The sequence below is a fragment of the Sapajus apella genome, unplaced genomic scaffold (assembly GCF_009761245.1).
Source record: "Sapajus apella isolate SASKATOON/1434 unplaced genomic scaffold, GSC_monkey_1.0 scaffold11, whole genome shotgun sequence".
Lineage (NCBI taxonomy): Eukaryota > Metazoa > Chordata > Mammalia > Primates > Cebidae > Sapajus > Sapajus apella.
In genome coordinates this window covers 14223662-14245878 of record NW_022436951.1, presented here as the reverse complement: position 1 = coordinate 14245878, position 22217 = coordinate 14223662, and positions in this window count along the sequence as shown.

Sequence of the window (22217 nt, the reverse complement as noted above, 5' to 3'; positions counted from 1 at the left end):
TTTGTTAAATGAGTGTTAAAGAGATTTGTATCTGTACACTTAAACAGATTTCTTGCTACTCAATTTAATTGTATGACTTTATCTCTGAACATGAACTTCCTAATTTTAAATGAAGAAACATTACAAAGTACCTTTCCAGGATTATGATGATAAACAGTTAAGATATTATATAAAAACTTTTTAGTTTATAAAGTTACGCAAATTACTATTTATGCAAAATCAGTTGTTAATTTAGATTTGATATCTTGATTTACACACTCTAAAATATTCCTAAAGGAGTAAGAACAAATAGAAATTCACCTATTATTTACTAATTGCTTTAAAGGAGAAATTAAATTTAAAAAAACACAAATTATTTCCGCAAGCAAAAGGATGCTCTGTTCCCTGGTCTTCAGGATACTGTCTAAATATGTGTCATGCTAATAGAATCTTAAGAAAGCTGACATAGTTTGAGGATACAGCTATTAAATTTTGACAAAATATATATTCAAATATTTAATATATATCATTTCTTTTTAATCTGCATTAACATTTTTACACGTCTAATTAAACATTTCTATAGGACAATACACAATTTCTTGAGTACTCTCAGTTGCTCAAGTAGATATTATTATAGAAATAAGTAATTCTGAATAAAAGTCATTTTTATTTTATGTATATTAAAACAAACACATTAATGGAAACTGATTACATTGGAAATTAACTTTTCTGGCAAAGCCACAAAAATTTATTCACACTGCATTAAGTTGTTGAGAGAAAAGTGTATTTTCTGACTCCATTTAAAGGTTTTTGGTTCTTTGTTAGCTCCCACTAGATATAAATGAGGAGAGAAATACACATTTAAAATTATGTTATTACTTAAGAATGCATACTGAATTTATGAAATAATGTTTGGAAAACATGGAGGTGAATGTGTTTGCGATGTTTGTTGAATTTATATTTTAACTTATGTGTTTGATATTTTGGTATTATATTTTGAATATTCATTTGTGTTTTTACTCCTTAGGTAATGGCTATTGTTCATGAACCACTAACTTTAAACATGTAATAATGATGATTGTCACTATTTATAATTTGGAATCATAGTAATTACAATTGAGTTTGTTTTTCTCTTTTTCTTTAATTTTTGCAATGAAGTTTCAGTATCAGAGGTATTTTAGATATATTTACAAGTTTGAAATTTTAGATTTTTCTATGTTTTGAATCTTATTAACCAGTTTAAGATATATTTATTGAATGATTGATGAAACTTACCTCCCAAAAAATTCAAACCATGATATGATTTGGCTGTGTCTTCACCCAAAATTCATCTTGAATTGTAGCTCCCATAATTCCTCCATGGTGTCAGAGGGAACTGGTGGGAAATAATTAAATCATTTGGGTAATTTCCCTCATACTGTTCTCTTGGTAGTGAATAAGTCTCATGAGATCTAATGGTTTTATAAGAGGTTTCTCTTTTCACTTGGCTCTCATTCTCTCTTGCCTGCCACAATGTAAGATATGACTTTGTTTTCTTCCACTATGATTGTGAATGTGGAATCATGGAACTCACAGCCATGTGGAACTGTGAGTCCATTAAACCTCTTTTTCTTTATAAATTACCCAGTCTTTGTTATGTCTTTATCAGCAGCATGAAAGATATTTTCATTTGCTTTCAAATGTCATATTTTTATGGATTCATTTTTGTTTGATAATATATGCCTTATAAAAAAAAATCTAGTGAAAATGCATTTTCCCCATTGGAAATTATCAAACATACTTAAAAGTCAGTGGCTATTTCTGGTGAAAAAAATGACCTTATAGCATTGTAAAATGATATTTCATATTTATCTGTAATGTTTAAATATTTTCTTTAGTTGAACAGTTTATTTCTTCTTCTTTGATAGATTTAAAGCTACACTTTTCCCTCCAAATAGTGTTTCACCTGCATCTTACTAATTTTATCATATGTGAAAAAAATTTAATGTCTTTTAAATTATATAACATTTTATATTTTGCAAAAAAAAAAATCCCTTTTTACTTTTTTGGGTGTTGTTTAATGACATTTCTAGCATAGTTTCCTTAATTAGTTAAACATTTTTAATAATATTCATTTGTCTTAATGTAATGAAGTTTCATCAGCCGCTAGGTGTTAATTTCATCAAAGGTCCACATCTGCTTAAAATAAATTTATTCTCTGTAAATTAACAGTTTTTATGTCATGTTATTCTAATCTTTTATAGTTTTCTTATCTTTTTATACATTAATATACCATGAGGTTATTATAAGATACTACATTATAATTATTGGCATATCTATAGCTCCCTGTAATTCTATATCAATAGCATATATCTATTATGTTTTATTGAAATGTTAATTCATTTACATGTGTAAACATTCTCTTGATTTCCATCTTATATTTATTGCCCATTTGTTTCTAATAATACTTTCTTCTGTTGTTTGCAATATGCCTTTTACAGACAATATATTATCTGAAATAATTTATCTTCCAGTTATTAAGTATAACCATTACACTTTTTTCTAAAATACTTTTATCTTTGTATCTAAAATAAATGTTTTCCTTTTTTTTCACCTTCGTTAACTTATATGTATGTCATTTTATTTTGCTTCTTTGAAATGTGTTCATATTTTGTTTGCTTGTTTGTTTTTCAGAGAAAGGAGCTTGATACAGGCTAGAGTGCAGTTGTGTAATCACAGCTGACTACAGCCTTGAACTCTTGGTCTCCAAGGATCCTCCCATCTCATACTCTCAAGTATCTGGAACTACAATTGTGCATCACAACACCCAGCTAATTTTAAAAATATTTTACAGAGACAGGGTCTCACTGTGTTGTGCAGGCCAGTCTTGAACTCCCAGCATCAAGTAATCATCTTGCCCCAGTCTCCCAAAATGGGATTACAGGCATGATCCACCATCCCTGGCCACCATTTTATTTTTATTTTTCTGAAGAAAAAAATTAGCTGATAACTCAATTTTATTATCAATGTCAAATGTTTACCAATGTCTGTATTTTCTGTAGAATAAGAATGTTTTCTAATTCTAATCTATTATTCTTTCTGTCCTCCTACCATTGGTCCAATATTGGTTTCACCTGAAATATTATATGTTAATTTCTATGTTTGTACTTTTATTGTTTGGTCATTTAAAAAATCCACCCATCAGTAGATATTTTATTACAATTATATTTTTCTTAGAATTGCACTTCTGTGGTGGGTCTGGTGGGTTTTTTTTCCATGTCTTGTTGCTTCTAACTGGGATTAATTAATCTTCTTGCTGGGAAATCCCCAAAGTAATTTCAAGGCTGATCTTTTGCTAGCAATTTTTCTGAGTTTCTTTATGCCTGAAGACATCTGTAATTCATTATCTCATTTAACTGAGAGCTTACATGAGAGGTGAAATTCTTTTTTTAATTTTCCATAAAGGGTAAGAGAGTAAATATTTTAGGCCTTTCAGGCCATTTTGTTTCTCTCTCAATTACTTAACACTGCTGTTATAACAGAAAAGCATCCACAGACAGAATATCAATATCTTAGCATGAATGAGTATGCTCCAATAAAATTTTGTATACAAAATAGGAAACAGGATGGATTTGCTCTGCAGTAAATAAAATTACTTACTTTTCTCCAAGTAATTTTAGAATTTTCTCTTTTTTTAAATCCTCTGAACTTCACAATGTGTGTTCAGCAGTCTTGATATGGCTTTTCTATTTTTTATTTGTTGTTACTGTCTTTTTCTTGTCCATTCTGTTCAAACCTTTATTAGTATTTTCAATCTGTTTTTAGTTTGTTATTTTTACAAATACTGCTTCTTTTCTATTTATACTCTTCTTACCTTCTATGCCTCTTTATAGTTGATGATACTTCTAATCTGGGTTTCTCATTTTTCTATCATCCTATCCATTTTTATACATATCTGTTGGATGAATTTTTCACTAATTTTCAGTGCACCACGTTTGCTACTGTATTATTCTGCCATTCACTTTTAACACTGGGTTCTTAATTTAACACCCCTGTTTTCATATTTCTAAAGTCTTCTTGTCAGTCAGAATATATTATGTTCTTTAAAAGTTTACTTTTCTCCAATAATTCTTTTTGTCTATGCTGGATTTTTCTATGTGTTGATTCTCCCCCATAGAGATTTTCCCTTCCAGCTGTCTCACTGTATTTGCTTGTGATTTTTCTCTTTCTTCTTTCTCTTTGTGCATCTCTACTGCTGTGGCTAGGTAAATTAGCCTTGCCATACTGCTATAGTTTGAATGTGTCTCCCCAGTTTTATGTGTTGCAAACTTAAGCCTCAAGCTCCTATTTTGATTGGAGGTAGGGCCTTTGGGAGGTAATTAGGATAAGATAAGGTCACCAGGGTAGATTCACATGATGAAACCTTGCCCTTGGCATGCCCTTCCCCTCTCACCATGCATGCCCTCCACCAAGCTGTGGCACAGCAAGAAGACCCTGCCCAGATGTCACCATCTTGCTCTTAGGCTTTCTAGACTCCTTAACCATGAGGCTAAACAACTTTCATTCTTTGTCCATTATCCTGTCTGTGGCATAATTTTATAGCAACAGAAAACAGACCAATATGCCTACTTTGTGTATTCTCAGGTAAGCTATAAGATGCTAAATACAGCAGACTTCAGAAGAATTTCTTCCTGCAACCTGGGGCATATTCTGCTCATCTTCCCTCCACTCCACTCAACTCCTGGCCATCCTTGAGTATTCCATTCATTCCTGAACCTATTACCTTATCATTTTTCATATCTCTGGGCCTCTTGTATCATTACCACAGGAGGCAAACAGAGGAAGTTCAGAGACTCTAGCCTGTCATATTTCGGGGGAAACAATTCTGGCTACACATGGGAGGGATTTCCAAATAAAATTAATACTGCCATCTATTAATCTTCAGTATTAATTAATTAAAATGTGCTACAGTTTATGTGTTGGTGTGGTTTGAATGATGATGGTCCCTCCATAATTCCTGTTGAACCTTGATTCCCAATGCAACAGTATTAAGAGGTATGTCCTCTAGAAGGTAATTGAGTCATAAGGACTTGCCTTCATGAATGGCAGTAGATGCCCTTATAAAATGGCTTGACAGAGGGAGTGTGCTCCTTTTTTTTTTTTTTTTTGCCTCTTCTGTCCTTTCTATTATGTGAGGACACAGTGATCTTTCCCTTGTAAGGAAGCAGCAACAAGGCTCCATCTTGGGAGGAGACAGCAACCCTCACTAGACATACAATGTGCTGGTGCCTTGATCTACCCAACTTGAGAACTTTGAGAAATAAATTTCTGTTATTTTTAAATTGTTCAGCCCTAGGTATTTTGATGTGGCAGCCTAAAGAGAGCATGACAGGTGATTTAAGCTTCTTTTATAATTATACAGATTATGAGATTAAGTGACAAAAAGGAAGCATGCAATAATTGCAGACATGACTTTAGGAGAGCTTTATTTAAAGCATAGACAAGCTGTTGTGAGAAGGTTGTGCTTATTTTCTGGAGCACCCTAGTTGCCCACTTGGGGAATTGGTTTCACCACATGTAATATCAAAAAGCAGATTAGATTACAAATTATCTGACACTTGTTGGTTATTAAGAAGTATTTGTTATTGTATGACACATAAATTTTACAGATAATTTTGAAAGAAAGCATGTTTTCCTTGAAGCAGAGAGTTCCATGTTTTTAAAATTTATGTTTACATACATGTGTAAATGAACATTATCAAGGGACGGGAGTCATATCCCTTAGAGGCAAATTTGGTCACCAGGCTCTTTGGAATGTAATATGGAAAAGATTTTGGATTTGAATTAACTTAGGGATAACAGGTGCCTAGCCCCTCAAAGAGAAATTATTTGAATGTTCTTGAAAGTTAGCATTCTTTCTTTCAACAGTTTCACCTTATTATAAATACTTTAATTATATAATGTTTTAAGTAGATAAATTAATTGAATTAAAGTGACATATAAGCTGGTAAAACCAAATAAAATTATTTCCCTTGATACAAACTCTTTCTATTTCATCTGCAAATAATATTCAAACTATAGTTTACCTTTTAAAAAATAGTTATTTCAAACATTCCAAACCTCCTTTGTGGTTACTTACCTTTCTTCCCCCTCAATTCAACTGCCTAAAGAACACCAATTTAAAATGTTGTAGAATTATTTAATGTTGTATCAGCCCACTAACATCATATTTGTGAAAGTATAAGTTACAATAATTTTTATTAATTTAAATTTGAGAGAACAAAGTGTTTGCACTGATATTATTGGTTTTTCTTTCTTTCTATAATGAAATTAGTCTAGTAGCTCTTGAGCTTCTGCAATCTTGGAAGGCCTAGCACAAGAATAGACTTGTATTAACTTTGACGTGAGAGATGTATAATATTGTAAATTACTCAATTACGAGTAAATTTTCAGAACATTAAAAACTGTATTCACATTAATATTTAAATAATGTTCCAAGTATTTATAATAAAATACATAATTGTAACATTAAACTTCGAATGTTATTCAACATTTGATCATCTTCTACTAGTTACCAAGAATGAACACCTTTGCAATTGATCCATATAATTTCCTGATCAAATTAATATATAGTGATTTTTGGGTTTAGAATTTTAGTAGAAATCTAGTCATATTGTCTTGCTTATATACTTAATTGTTAACCAAAAAGCATTACTGCATGCTTTTTTATACTGATGGCTAAGTAATTTATGCAGATAATTAAAGAAGTGCTTCAATTTTCATTACATCCTTAAGAGTGCTCTCTTTTCAATCTAGATTAAGCTTAATAGAGTCATTTGCATGCCCTTTTCACTGATTTGGAGTTTTGTTTGCAAACGAATTGGTATTGTAAAACTTATTGACTTACTTTCAGCCTATTTCTTCATTTTATTGATCTATTAAAATATTGTCAGTGCCATAACAAGCTTACTTAAAGTGCTCATTAGAGTCAAAGGTTTCCTACCCTTCTTACATAATAGTGAAAAAAATAGGTGTAAAGATTTACTGAATAGAGACAGTGTTATCCTAAGCGTTAAAATAAAAATTTAAAAACTTAAAAATACAAGCATATAAATTTTCATTATTGCCTTCCTGTCATTTGGTAGACTAAACCATTTATGTAACACTTATGTTCTTCTAGTCAGAATATGAATGATACTGACATTATAATAAAAAAATAGGATTTATTTATAGTGAAATAATCCATTTTGGTTTATGTTGTTATATTTAGTTGCTTTGCGTACCTCTCACACAGATATAGTAGTTATTCTTGGACAATATTTTTTCCTTCTATGGTACCTTTTACATGTTATTTTTTCTTTCTAGGGCACATATAAAAAATTAAACAATTTTTTTTTGCTGAAATAGAAAATACATCATAATACCCTGAATTAAAATTACCAAATATGATTTAACTCTATTTAAGCCATAGTATAGAATATAGTTCTAAACTGTTTATCTGAGCCAAAAGATGCAATAAAATTGGAAAGGTATGCTGACATTCTGGTTAGAGATGATATTCAACACCATTGTACTTTATTTGAAAAGAAGTTTGATGTTTCAAGTATTATATTCGTCTACATCACTCCATAACCCTTACCATGACATTAACTTTGACTTTTCTTGATTATTTGGCAAATTGTTAATATGAAAATGTGACAATTCCTGGGTATTCATTGCTTCACTTCTTGACTTTGCCCCCAGTGAGAAGTAGGCTGTATACAGAAAATGGTCATCTACAAAATTTACTATTTAATATCTTAGGCAACTTTTATTTAACAGACATTTTAAAAATAAACAAATGAAAGCAAAAGTTTCATTCAATTTAACTAATTATTTCAAATATATGAGCAGGTATTTGTGTCAGGTGCTGCGACTATTAATAATTCAAACACAGATCCTGCCCTCATGGATATTTTCATCAATTACTGGGGATTATCACAGTCTTCTGTGTGTCAATCACCAGAGGTTTGCCTGGTTTAAATCATTTTTTAAAACTTATCTATCTGTTAAAATATCACCTCACAATTTTTTTATTTGTTTTCACATTTATCTAGAGGTGATAACAAATGTGATATAAACAATGTCAATTTTTCTCTGAAATTATATTCTTCAAATACATTAGCACTTTTTCAAATATATAGGCATTTTCGGAAAGAAAATCTACTCTTAGTCAATAAAATTCTAGGAGATCTAGTAATAATACTGAAATCCATTACAATGCAAATAAAATATAAATATTAAGATAAATATATTACTACAAAGAAATTTAGCAAATAAGTAAAAGACCAAAACATATCTAGATGCTATTTTTACTAGGTCTTAAAGTCTACTCTAAACATCTTATGATTATCTAAATTTAGAATTAATGTAAATTATTACTACTAACATTTATGAATTGTTGTATTTATATATTGAGTCAACATTTTTGGCATTATAAATAAAACCATTTTATTTAGAAAAGATTTCAGATTGTGTTGGCTAAAAAAAGTCATGACTCATTTACTCATTACATCATTTAAATTACTGATATCATCATTTTACTTTTATAGAAGTACACAATATTCATTTTTGAAAGACAGTAATTTAGAATGAGATCATAGAATGAATGAAATAGCATAATCAGAATGTTAATATCAAATAGTTTTTGAGGTTAAGCTCAATGACTAAATTTTTTTCAAATTTTTACTTTGTAATTTTACTTATTGTACTGTCTCATACAATGTTTGACTCATTTCAAAGTTGTTTGGTTCTGAAACAATAATAAGGTGACGAATGTAACCTTGAGACCACATCTTATTGAATGATGAGAAAATAAAGTCACATTTCAAACATTGGTCCAATTCTTTTTTGTATGAACCTGCCAGGAGAGAGCTCTGTGTCCAGACTCAATTTTCAGGAATCATATTTCAGATGTAAAAGTTCAAGGTTACCTTATTCTCTGAACACTGTAATGCAGAGAAACCACATATAGCACTGCATGGGAGATGTTATTTTTCTTGATTAATTTGTCTGGGCTTCATTTTGCCAAATATCAAGAATGTTTGACATACAAACATCTATTTATTTAGTATTCTCAATTTGCTAGTGATAAGTACCATTTTATCATTCATTATTGCTAAATTCCAGTCAATGAATAACTCCTTTATATCAGTTTATTAGATCTTACATTTAAGGCATAAATCAGTTAATAAATATCCTCTTAAAAATATTAGAAAAATCAGTGAATCCTCTATTTAACAAAAATACATTACTAAAAAGTTTGCTTTTATAAAACTGCATGTGATTAAAATCTCAGGATTGTCATAATCTATTTCTTATCTTCCTAATTATTAAACTGTAAGATTTCATGATCATCTGAAAAGATTTTACATTATCTTCAATGAAAATGCTCTTAGGCCAGTATAATTATGCTAGGCAAAAATCACATTTATTTTATTCCCTTAGTCAGACTTTTAAAAAAGTTTTTGCTTTGACATAATTGAGATTTTACTAGGATATCAGTTGGTACAATATCTCCTTCCTTGCCTCTTATACTGCTATAGATGTTATGAAAAGGAATAATAGGAAGAGTGACAGTGACTTACTTTAGGTGATGAATTATATTGTTATTCACCTAAAACTATCATTTGTTTCTGAAGGTTAGACATTATTTTCTACGTCTATGTGTCTGACTGACAGAAGTATATTCATGAACATGTAAAAAAACACACTCATCTCCTACCTGTTTTATTTTTCTCCTTCCTGACCAGTAACGAACCATGCCAAGCTACTATAAATTAACTAATAGAGGGAATCTATGACAAAATTTTTTAGATAGAGGTAACTCATGCCTCTCTTTTTAGTCTCTACATAATACACTAAGTAACAGCTTGACCTAAGAACAAAGGGATGGGAAAGCTGCTGCTGAAGGCACATAGTATTTGATCTTTGTCATAGAGAAAGGAAATATATTGAAATGGTAGTTTAAATATAAAACTCTTGTTAAAATATGGAAGAGATTTTTATCAGTGTTTGACATATATTTATTATAGTACTACTTTTTTCTGTCTAAATAAATAAAATTCTATTTTGTTTAGTAGTTTTAAATGTTACTTTCTAAGAATTTTTTAATTGGAAGACTTTTATTGGGTTTTAGTTATCATGGTTGACTAATTTGCATAATTCTGTTTTATATTTTTGCATCAATATATAGACAAACATTTCCTCTATTTAGATAAATGCAATTTTTTAAATAATTTATTGAACCTTCTATTTAGCTTGTTCTGGTTCAGAGGGTTCCAGCTGAAGTAATTTTAGGTGTAATAACATTTCTATAATATGTTCATTTAACAAAATTCTTAAATAAGTTTCAGCTATGTGTTATAAAAATATAAATTTTATTTGTAACTGAACATGTTGGGGATCTTGATCTAGCCAAAAAAAAATTAATACGTTAAATGCTTCTCATGTTTCTTTAATTTTTCTCTTTCTTTCACTGCATATGTTTTTAAAAGATAGATTAAAATGACTAAAGTTCTCCATGTATCCATTTTCACAATTCCTAGTTTGCCTATTAAAAAAAAATATTAAGGTGAAGCTTGTGTCATTGTGATTTAAATTATACACATATTTATATGTGTATAAATATTTTACATCTGAAATATGATAAAGGGACGAGTCAAAGAGCCCAAAAATAGCATTTTATGAAATATTAGAAAAACCTATATTTGTAAAAGGCAGTGGTGAGTGTAAACCATTGCCTTTCTAAATATAGGTTTTTCTAATATAAGGTAGTCATAATAATACTCTTACATGAATAAATCATTAACCACATTTTGGGAGAATGTGAGTATGTGTAACTCAGAGTATTTTAAAGAGTGGACCCCATGCGGGACTACCATAAAACTATGATGTAATCCTTTACACCACGAAACTGTGGTGTGATCCATCCTTTAAAATCAGATGGAAGAAAGAATAGAGGGAGGAAGTATTACATCTGTTAACTCACCAAACATTGTCATAGGAAAGATTCAATAGTTAAACCAAATAAGTGATAATATGTGCAGTGCAAAGAAAGTAGCTGTTAAATAATACGAATGCTAACACTAATAGCTCAAACAGACTAGCATCTATAAGGGACCATTTGGGGTAAGAACCACCAGAGATACGAAATAACTTCCGAACTCCTTGTTCTAAAATTGGTCAGAGCAATTCTGGCATAATTTACTTCTAGGAGAACAATTATCACACAATTATGCATAATGTAAATATTGAAATTATAATATAATGTAATATATAAATGCATAATATTTACCAATGAATAATGTTAAGACAGTTCATGCAATTTTATATTCTTTCTTCAAAAGAATATTCAAGAAATATGAATGTATGGATAGTTAATATCTTAAAAATGTATAACATAAAAGCTCACCAGAGACAATTCTTTTAAAATTACAAATAGTCATGGTTGCCAGTTATTAATCATTTAATATTACAGGTATTGATCGACTTATGACCTATGCAACTTACGACCATTCGACTTTATGACCACAATTGCTAGCCACCACTGCTCCGCGTCTGGCAGCGCAAATGTTGCCCAGCTGGGCGTGCAACAGTGCGGACCAGTTTCTGGCAGCACTACCATCTCCGCGTGCACCATTTCAACTGTTATCCCAGACTCGGTAAAGCAATTTGTGTTTTGTGTCTGGGATACTGTATTTTTCATCAAACCCCTCCCAATAAACTTCTTATACATTTCGAAGCAATGGACCCAAACATCCAATGATTTGCAAGGATTGAACGGATGGCACACGGTGTGTTTCATCCGTATCATAAAATTTATGAAGAAAAAAAGAAACATACAATTCAGACAAAGCTCACCATGTTTATGAAAAAAACCAACTCCGGTAACCCCAACTGCTGCCTCAGATGACGACATCAACGATCCGCAGCCAAGCACCAGTGGCCAATAAAATGTTTCGTACATGTTTATATATTTTGATATGTTTGGCAATTGGGAAAATGTTTCCTATGGTATTTCTTACACCTGTATTTTGTATTTATGTATACACCTGTATTTTGTAATTTTGTATGTTTTGCAAATATTAAACCAGTTGTACTGGTAATGCAGTGTTTTACTTAAACCTGAAGAATGTAAAAATAAGAAACAAAATGGTGTAGAGATGATACAAATGGCATAAAATGAACAAAGAAAATTATGATATATAACAATAATGAAAGAAAATTATGATACAATGTGACTTAAAGATTTTTATAACATCATTTCACAGTACTGTACATATAGCCTACTCAACTTACGACCAAATCGTGTTACGACCGGTCTGTCGGAACCAATCGTGGTTGTAAGTTGAGCACTAGCTGTATTCTAGATTATACAATGTATCTACTAAACTAATATAAAAAAAGCACTTATTTTTGCATCAAAACTATTTTTGAAGATCAAATATTACAAAATTTACATAAAATTAAGTAATTAAGAAAACACATTGAGACTCAAGTAGCTAATAACAACATAGCAAGGGTTAGGCGCCAACATACTTTTCAAAATCAACTTTTGAATATACCAGACATTAAATTGAAGATATGTGATAGTTATAAAATATGTAAAATAATTATCTTAATGGATAAAACCCAACTTCTTACCTAAAGATATAAAACAACCAGAAGCATAGATGTGACATTTCCTACAAAGCAACACAGTTTACATACTTCTTAATTATTTATTGAATATTAAATGTTATGCCAAAAACATGAAAGCAGGGAGGTAGGCAAGAGGATTATTAAATGCAATCCAAAAAATACAAGTTATCTTGGAAAATAAACTGATGAGAGTAGAAAAGAAATCTTTCAAGAGGAAAAATACAGAATAGGAATCTATAAAGAAAATTTCTAAATAAAAATTACAGCAAAATATTCAATTAAATAAAGATGCTAACACCCCATTTAATTCACAAAAATAAAAGTCAGTACAAATATCAAGTAAATGATTTTTTAAGTGATCAAGAATTATAAATTAGACAACTAGAGAAATTCAGAACATTTTTAGGATATAATGAATTTCATATAATGAACTTCAATGAATTTTCCAGTTAATTGGATAATTTAAGATCTTCCAGAACATATTCAAAATAAAGAATCTAAAATAACATAATTGAAAGAGTAGATTTCTTAAGATTTTACATTTGTAAGAAGCAGCACATTTATAATTGTAATCTTTATAGGTATTTAACGTGATGTTTGTCTAAACAAATGGGATTATATAGACCATCAAATGATACTGATACTCACATGACTCATATGTTAAAAATTTGTGCCAAATTATTGTATATCAACATGGAATTAATAAATATTTCCTCCAGAAATTTTTATATTAAATAAGAAATAGAATTGATATCATTTTGGAATGTGATACTATGTATGCATTTTTAAACAGTGAATTTAAGCCTTAATTATTGCTCAACAATGAATCATTTTATGATTATCACAGTGTATCTTCTGGCCTGTTTCATTTTTCTCTAAGTCAGTATTCTTTGATGGTACAGAATTTTTCAATTATTAAAGTATATGTAAAGGTAAATGAAACTCCAAGATAAAACAATTACTTTAAAGTTGCTATCAGAATATAATTGTAACTATAATACAAATTTTGAAAATGCCATTTTATATATTTGAAAGACAAATATACTTTAAAAGAGAAATTGGTTTCTTAACTTCTGTGAAAAAAACGACTTTGGAAGTAACATTTTATTATTACTATTGCATATAATTTTATTAATTAATTATAATTGCTTCTATAGAATCTCTTGGGTATCTAAAATGCTATAAACACATTGCTATTCAATGCCTGTTAACAGAATAAAGATATATAAAAATATTTTTCAGATTGACACAAATATCTCTCTCAAGAACTCTTGTTATGGTGAATTCTTTGGTTATTTGTCATATTGAAAGAGAGTATTTATATATAATATCAATCTTCTACAATATAGAATATCTTTATAGCCCCAAATGAGACAAAATTAAGACTTCAAAAGAAAACCTATGATGATAAAAGAAGATCCTAAATACTCCACCCTGAGTGAATTCCAACAACTCTTAAAAGTTACATCAGGTCCCTGACAGGTTCAGAAGCCCCACACTGACTACGTAGGCTTAAAAACAAAACCTGATTCATGAAAAGGCATTAATATTTAGCTTAATTACTCTGCCATGGTCTCTGCAGACTTGGAGAGATAATATCTATGCATTGAAGTATGATTGAAAAAAATTTTAACATGTAAGTAAAGAATGGTATGGCATTGCATTGTTAGCAAGAATTTGAAGCCTATTTGTAAATCTTCATTCTGCAATGCAGAATCACGAGGAGGCATTAGAAAAATGCTTTTAAAAGGATAAACAAACATGAAAATTCTCTTTCTCATTCTTGAAAACAGAACAACTTAGGATTGAATAAACAGAAAGGATTCCTGAAATATGCAAGTGGTGAGAAGCTGCAATAAAATAAATCAAAAGGAGCCAGAGTGATTAACGAAGTCAGTAAAAATTAAAAATATATTACCATCTTAACATTGCCACCAAGCTGAGAGAATATAATAAAAATATAAAATATTAATACGTAACAAACACATACTAACCTAATTGGTATGATAATTATATTGTGAATTGTGCATATTTGTATATATAATTAGAAAGTGAAATAGAAATAATAACAACATTTAAATATAAGTAAAATTAGGCCGGACACGGAGGCTCATGCCTGTAATCCCAGCATTTAGGGAGGCCGAGGCTGGCGGCTCACAAGGTCAAGAGCTCGAGACTATCCTGGCCAACATGGTGAAACCCCGTATTCTACTAAAAATACAAAAATTAGCTGGGCATGGTGGCGTGTGCCTGTACTCCCAGCTATTCAGGAGGCGGAGGTTGCAGTGAGCCGAGATAGTGCCACTGCACTCCAGCCGCGCACCTGGCGACAGAGTGAGTCTCTGTCTCAAAAAAATAAATAAATAAAAATAAGTTAAATTAGTCTTTAGAAGTAGTGATTTTCATGTTGATATATTTGAGGCAGTTATTACCTATGCATACATTTCTGTTTCCCAGCTTTTTAAACAATACACCTATGTTATATATGTATATAAAAAATAGCATGATGATATATCACTCTCATGAGAAGTAGTTCGTTAAAAATTAAGAAAAATGTATATTATTATATAAACTTTTAATTATTAACATTACATTTTCTAGTGAATTGGAATTAATCTGATTTATAGGATATATAATATTTCAAACATTACATTGTTTGACTATTGCCAACCTAGCTAATGTAGATGAACTCTTTTGATTTGATATACAATAACCATTATTTAAATCATAATAAATATGACAATTTAAACATGTATGTCATATAATACTATTCAAGCATAGACAAAATAAGATGATTTCTGACAGAGCTTTCCATCAGAGGGGTAAATACCAAAATTATTCACTTAAATTGACAATATCAGGAAAAACCTGACACTTTGAATTTAGGCTTATATTGTATACAGTTATTTATATTTGAACCATACTTTCTACTTATTTGACACCTTTATACTTATTTGACTTATTTGACATTTTCTACTTATTTGATATTAATTTTTTTTAATATTGACCTCAAGCCGATAAAATAAAACAGCTGATTGTTCTTTGATTCACTCTGCCTTTTGAAACCAGTTAAATGATTTGCAACAAGGTAAAACATAAACATTGCACATTCTCCCTCATCACCCATTTCCCTAACAGTCAAATCATGTACAAGTAGGCTAATTTATATCTGCTAATGTCTTGTGATCTATGGTATTAAGTATAAAATGCCCTTCTAATTAGATTGTTGGACTCTGCTGGAGCCTATTATACTTGTGTTTTCCTACAGTGAGTCTTTTGAGATTTAAGAGGTCTATAGTCTTGCTGTGCCTGGTAGGCTAGACTTGATGCCTTAGTACTCCCACTGAGCCTATGTTGGATAAATTTTTAAGAAGACAAAAAGTTATTCAAATGTAAGTAAAAGGCAGCTCATTGGTGTTCAGTTAATTCTTCTATTTTTGAGAAATAGAAAGTAACTTAATATGGCGTATGATCAAAACATATTCCAAAAAAAGCATTTTAACAATGAATGAATTAATCAAGCACAGAATAATTTTGAGATGTATTTTGTTGCCTTTTTATTTTTTCTTTCCAGCAAGATGTGACTGCAATAGGGAAAATAGAAAAATGTCTGAAATGTCTGGGTTTTGAATCAAAATGTTTCAACAACTCTCCATTCCTTTTTTCTGTAAGAAATATTTAAATATTTCTAATGCCATTGAATGAAAAAATGTTGAATGTTAAGAAAATGCAATTCTTGCTTTACTTTATTACCTAAGTCCAAGAGACATGATTATCAATTAACTTTCAAGCTCAAATTAACTGAGCAAGCACATGCTCCTTTAAATGTGTGCGACCTTTAGTAATATCACTTAAATTTTCATGATGAACTGAAATAAGCTATATTTCACAAAAAGAGATTTTTATCTTACTTTCAAGGATATATTCTAGTAAGAATCTCCTTAAGCCTTTAGATTTTTAAAAATTTCCCGTAAGTACTTATATGATAGCTACTCAAATGGACTCAAAATAATTTAACACCTAACAGTTTTAGATTATATATTTCCAGTCTAAAATCAATAGGGATGTCAGTTATTTTAGAAAAAATAAACTGATAATGTCTCTAATCTATCATATTATCTTTAGGTTTTCATAAATTATTCTATACAAAAGTGAAACATGTCTATTATTCAAAATGCATGCCTATGAAATCATTAAGGTAAAGATCATCATTTTTTTCCAATAAGATGTATTTTTATATAACCATCTCCAATATTTTAAGTTAAAATGCAGCTATCCTTTCAAAGTGTACATTTTTTTGTATATGCAGTTAACTTATGAAAAGATCTCAGTAAGCATTTATATGTTTGCCTTTTTTGATTTCTGTGTTTATGCTTCATCTTTTATATATTATAACAGAATATTGCTAAAATAGATGGTATAACATGTAGGTCAAACTATATGGTAGCAAAACAAAGAGATGACCAAATACTAGCTGCTATTCATCATAAATTAAATAAGAAATAAAAATTCATGCCTTCCATACTTGAAACTATGATTTAATTCAGTAAAGTCTAAGTTAAGTATCTCAAAAGTTCTTATGCCTTTATTGCCTATCCAGGCTCTGTAATTTACTGGGCTTAAAGCTTTTCCTGTTTTTTAAATTTAAATTATTTTTTTATTCTGCTTTAAGTTCTGGTATACCTGTGCAGAATATGCAGGTTTGTTACATAGGTATACATTGCATGGTGGTTTGCTGCACCTGTCAACCCATCATCTAGGCTTAAAGCCACACATACGTTAGGTACTTGTCCTAATGTTCTCCCTTCCCTTTCCCCATACTCCCTGACTGGCCCCAGTGTGTAATGCTCCCTTCCCTGTGTCCATGTGTTCTCATTGTTCAACTCTTCCTTATGAGTGAGAACATATGGTGTTTGGTTTCCTGTTCCTGTGTTAGTTTGCTGAGGTTGATGGTTTCCAGCTTCATCCATGTCCCTGGAAAGGACATGATTTCATTGTTTTTTATGGCTGCATAGTGTTCCATGGTGCATATGTGCCACATTTTCTTTATCCAGCCTATCACTGATGGACATTGGGTTGGTTCCAAATCTTTGCTGTTATAAGTAGTGCTGCACACTTATAAACATAAGTGTGAGTGTGTCTCCATAGTAGAATGATCTATAATCCTGTGAGTATACACTCAGCAATGGGATTGCTGGGTCAAATGGTCTTTCTGGTTCTACATCCTTGAATAATGACTCAATTGTCTTCCACAGTGGTTGAACAAATTTAGACTCCCAGCAACAGTGTGAAAGCATTCCTATTTCTCCACAGCTTTGCCAGTATCTATTGTTTCCTGAATTTTTAATAATCACTATTCTGACTGGCATGAGATAGCATCTCATTGTGGTTTTGATTTGCATTTCTCTGATGACCAGTGATGAAGGGCTTTTTTCATCTGTCTGTTGGATGCATAAAGTCTTCTTTTGCTAAGTGTCTGTTTATATCCTTTTCCCACCTTTTTGTTTTTTGTTTGTTTGTTTGTTTGTTTTGAGAGAGAGCGTCAGGTATCAGGATGATTCTGACCTCATAAAATGAGTTGGGGAGCATTCCCTCTTTTCCTATTGTTTGGAATAGTTTCAGAAGGCATGGAACCAGCTCCTCTTTGTACCTCTGGTGGAATTCTTCTGTGAATCCATCTGGTCCAGTGCATTTTTTGGTTGGTAGGGTATCAATTACTGACTCAATTTCAGAACTTCCTATTGGTCAATTCAGGGACTTGACTTCCTCCTGGTTTAGTCTCGGGAGGGTGTATGTGTCCAGGAATTTGTCCATTTCTTCTAGCTTTTCTAGTTTATTTGCATAGAGGTGTTTATAGTATTCTCTGATGATAATTTGTATTTCTGTGGGATCCGTGGTGATATACCATTTATCATTTTTTATTGTGCCTATTTGATTCTTCTCTCTTTTCTTCTTTATTAGTCTAGCTAGCAGTCTTTTCTATTTTGTTAATTTTTTCAAAAAACCACCTCCAGGATTCACCGATTTTTTGAAGGGCTTTTTGTGTCTCTATTTCCTTCAGTTCTGCTCTCATCTTAGTTATTTCTCCTCTTCCGCTAGCTTTTGATTTGTTTGCTCTTGCTTCTCTAGCTCTTTTAATTGTGATGTTAGGGTGTCAATTTGTGATCTTTCTAGCTTTCTGATGTGGGCATTTAGTTCTGTAAATTTCCCGCTAAACACTGCTTTAACTGTGTCCTAGAGATCCTGGAACATTGTCTCGTTGTTGTAATAGGTTTCAAAGACTTCTTTATTTCTGCCTTATTTTTATTACTTACTCAGTAGTCATTCAGGAGCTTTTTCAATTTCCAACTAGTTGTATGTTTTTGAGTGAGTTTCTTAATCCTGAGTTCTAATTTTACTGTCCTGTGGTCTGAGAAACTGTTTGTAATGATTTCCTTTCTTTTGCATTTGCTGAGGAGTGATTTTTGTGGTTGATTTTAGAGTAAGTGCCATGTGGCACTGAGAAGAGTGTACGTTCTGTTGATTTGGTGTGGAGAGTCCTATAGTTATCCATTAGGTCCACTTGATCCAGAACTGAGTATCTTTGTTAATCTTTTGTCTTACTGATCTGTCTAATATCAACAGTGGGGTGTTAAAATCTTCCACTATTATTGTGTGGGAGTCTAAGTCTCTTTGTAGGTCTCTAAGGACTTGTTTTATGAATCTGGTTTCTCCTGTTTTGGGTTAGTTTTCTTTGTTACATTGATCCCTTTACCATTATGTAATGCTTTTATTTGTCTTTTTTGATCTTTGTTGATTTAAAGTCTGTTTTATCCAAGACTAGGATTACAATGCCTGTTTTTTGTTTGTTTGTTTGTTTGTTTGCCTTTCCATTTGCTTGGTAAATATTCCTCCATCCCTTTATTTTGAGCCTATGTGTGTCTTTGCAGGTGAAATGGGTCTCCTGAATACAGGACACCAATGTGTCTTGACTCTTTATCCAATTTACCAGTCTGTGTTTTTTAATTGGGGCATTTATCCCATTTACATTTAAGGTTAATATTGTTATGTGAATTTGATCCTAACATTATAATGCTAGCTGTTTTTAACTCATTTTGCACATTAGTTAATGCAGTTTTTTCATAATGTCATTGGTCTTTGTGTTTTGGTGTGTTTTTGCAGTGGCTGGTACAAGTTTTTCCTTTTCATATTTAGTGCTCTCAAGTGCAAGTCCCTTGGCTTCTAAGCTTCCAAATCCCCCACTTGTTTCACTTTCCCTGTGTAGTGATGTCCCACGCAGCTTCTTCTCACTCTCCATGGGTTGCACCCACTGCGTAACCAGAACCAATGAGATGAACTGGGTACCTCAGTTGGAAATGCAGAAATCACCACCTTCTGCATTGGTCTCACCAGGAGCTGGAGACTGGAGCTGTTTCTATTCAGCCATCCTGGCCTCACCCCCTACTCCACTTAAATTTAAGCACTGTGTTTATGCTAACCAAGTACTCGCAATTATTTATTGCTTGACTTGATCAAGCTTTAGTCAAACTTCTCTTTTTTACAAGGGCCCCTGAACTTTGGCTCATAGATAAGCTTAATCAGAAAAACATTTCCCTTAATGGTCATTCTGGCTGAAGAAATAAATACTTTTCTGTTAAGCCAAGCTTGCTCATATCTGCTCAACTCCACTGCTCACCTTCCATCTCCTATCCTATATGTCTAATACTGACAGTGGAATCCTCAAAAAGAAAGAAATCCCGAAGTCATCCTGCCAGCCATGCTTGCCTCTTCCTATTTTTAAAGATTTTTCCCAATTTTAGTCATTTTTTCTAACAATATGTGTCTTTACCTAAATTCAGATTTGTTTTAATTTGTCACTGCCATATTACCTTCATGTAAAATCTCAATATATTGGATAGAATTTGTCACATCTGGTTAAGAATTAATGATCTAAGTGTCAAAATATATAATGAGCTGAACATGTAGTATTTTGTCAAAAATAAATATAAAATGCAAAGGGCCATTCAGAAGAATCACTAAAACTATCCTTAGCTTATACTCAAAAAAGTGTAAACCCTGAGTACAGTACTATATGTAATCCCATGCTCTGCAATTGGAGAAATTTGGACTTACGACAGAAACAAGTACAATTAAAAGACAGAAAATCCAAGTGGAATAAGCAAGATGAAATGAAATAAAGTAACATGCTTTGAAGTCATAAAATGAATTAAGAAACATGATATAAAGATACTAAACATATGCTCTTCATTTCTTCTGAAAAAAATGCATAAAATAAATAATAGTGATCTGTGGTCATAAAAACTGAGGTTAGGAATATATAAATAGCATTTACATACCCAAATTGAATATAGTGAAAATATGATAAATATATTGATTAGGAGGACAGTAAGAACAGGGCATTTTTTTTTTTTTTTTTTTTTTTTTTTTATTTCTGATACCTCAGTTGTGGTACTGCTTTTAGGTTAAGAGTTATAGAGTTCAATAGCTCTTTCAGAGTAATGATAACTAAAACTTTTGAGGCATGATGTTGGTTTTCAAGTGGAATTATTTTTATACCAGCTTGCGTCTTTAAGATTGTAACAGAGAAGTGTTTGTTAATAAGGAAACATAAGTAATTATTACTAGGAAGAAATTAGGTTCCATTTTGCTTTTAAGAGAGCAGTTATAGCTGAATAAAATACACTGCCACTATTTTTATTCTTCAGACACAGCTACTATTCACTTACGTTGATTTATTGCATTTCTATTGCTTATTCACCTTAAATTACATTTTACTGTTTCCATCTTGAACAGTAATAGTGTCATCATCATGAATGAATTTCTCACATCAAAAAGTGTATACCTGCTGCTTTCCATCTGCTTTTCTTCCGCTTTAACCTTGCTGGAACATCTAAAGAGATACATAATAAATCAGGTAAAAGTTCCTACTATAAAGTATCTTTCATTGTTACATGCAGGACTCAAAAACTCTAGTTAATTTACAAATAATAAATAAACTTATTTTTTTTTATATTCCTGGAGAATCTGCCTCTTATTTTTTCCTTGTATTATTCACATTGCAGTATAATACCCAAAGAAATCCGAAAATCATAAGTACACATCATGATGAACTTTTACTAATGTTACAAATTTAATAATCTGTTAAAAAAACTAGTAAAACAAAATATTGTATATTCATCACATGTCACGATTGCAAGCCCATAAGGCACAGTAAAAATATTTGTCTTCTAAAATTTCAGACACTGAATTTACTGATACTTTTCCACTGAAAATTCCATGAGATATATTATACTTCATTTCAAACTTCCTTAAAGTTTAATCAAAGGTATGCCTGTCTTCACAAGTGTTCTATTTTTAAAGATATAATGCAAAAAAAAAAAAAAAAAAACTTTGTAAATGATACGTCATTTGATTTGAATGGACCATTTATCCTTGTAGATTTTATTGCTCTGGGAATGAAAGTGAAGAACTATAAAGAATATATGCATACTTTTAAACTTTTATTAATGCATCCAGGGAGTACTCGATCATTTTTTTGCTTTTAAAGACAGATGGAAGTGAGTAGTGATAATGTAACA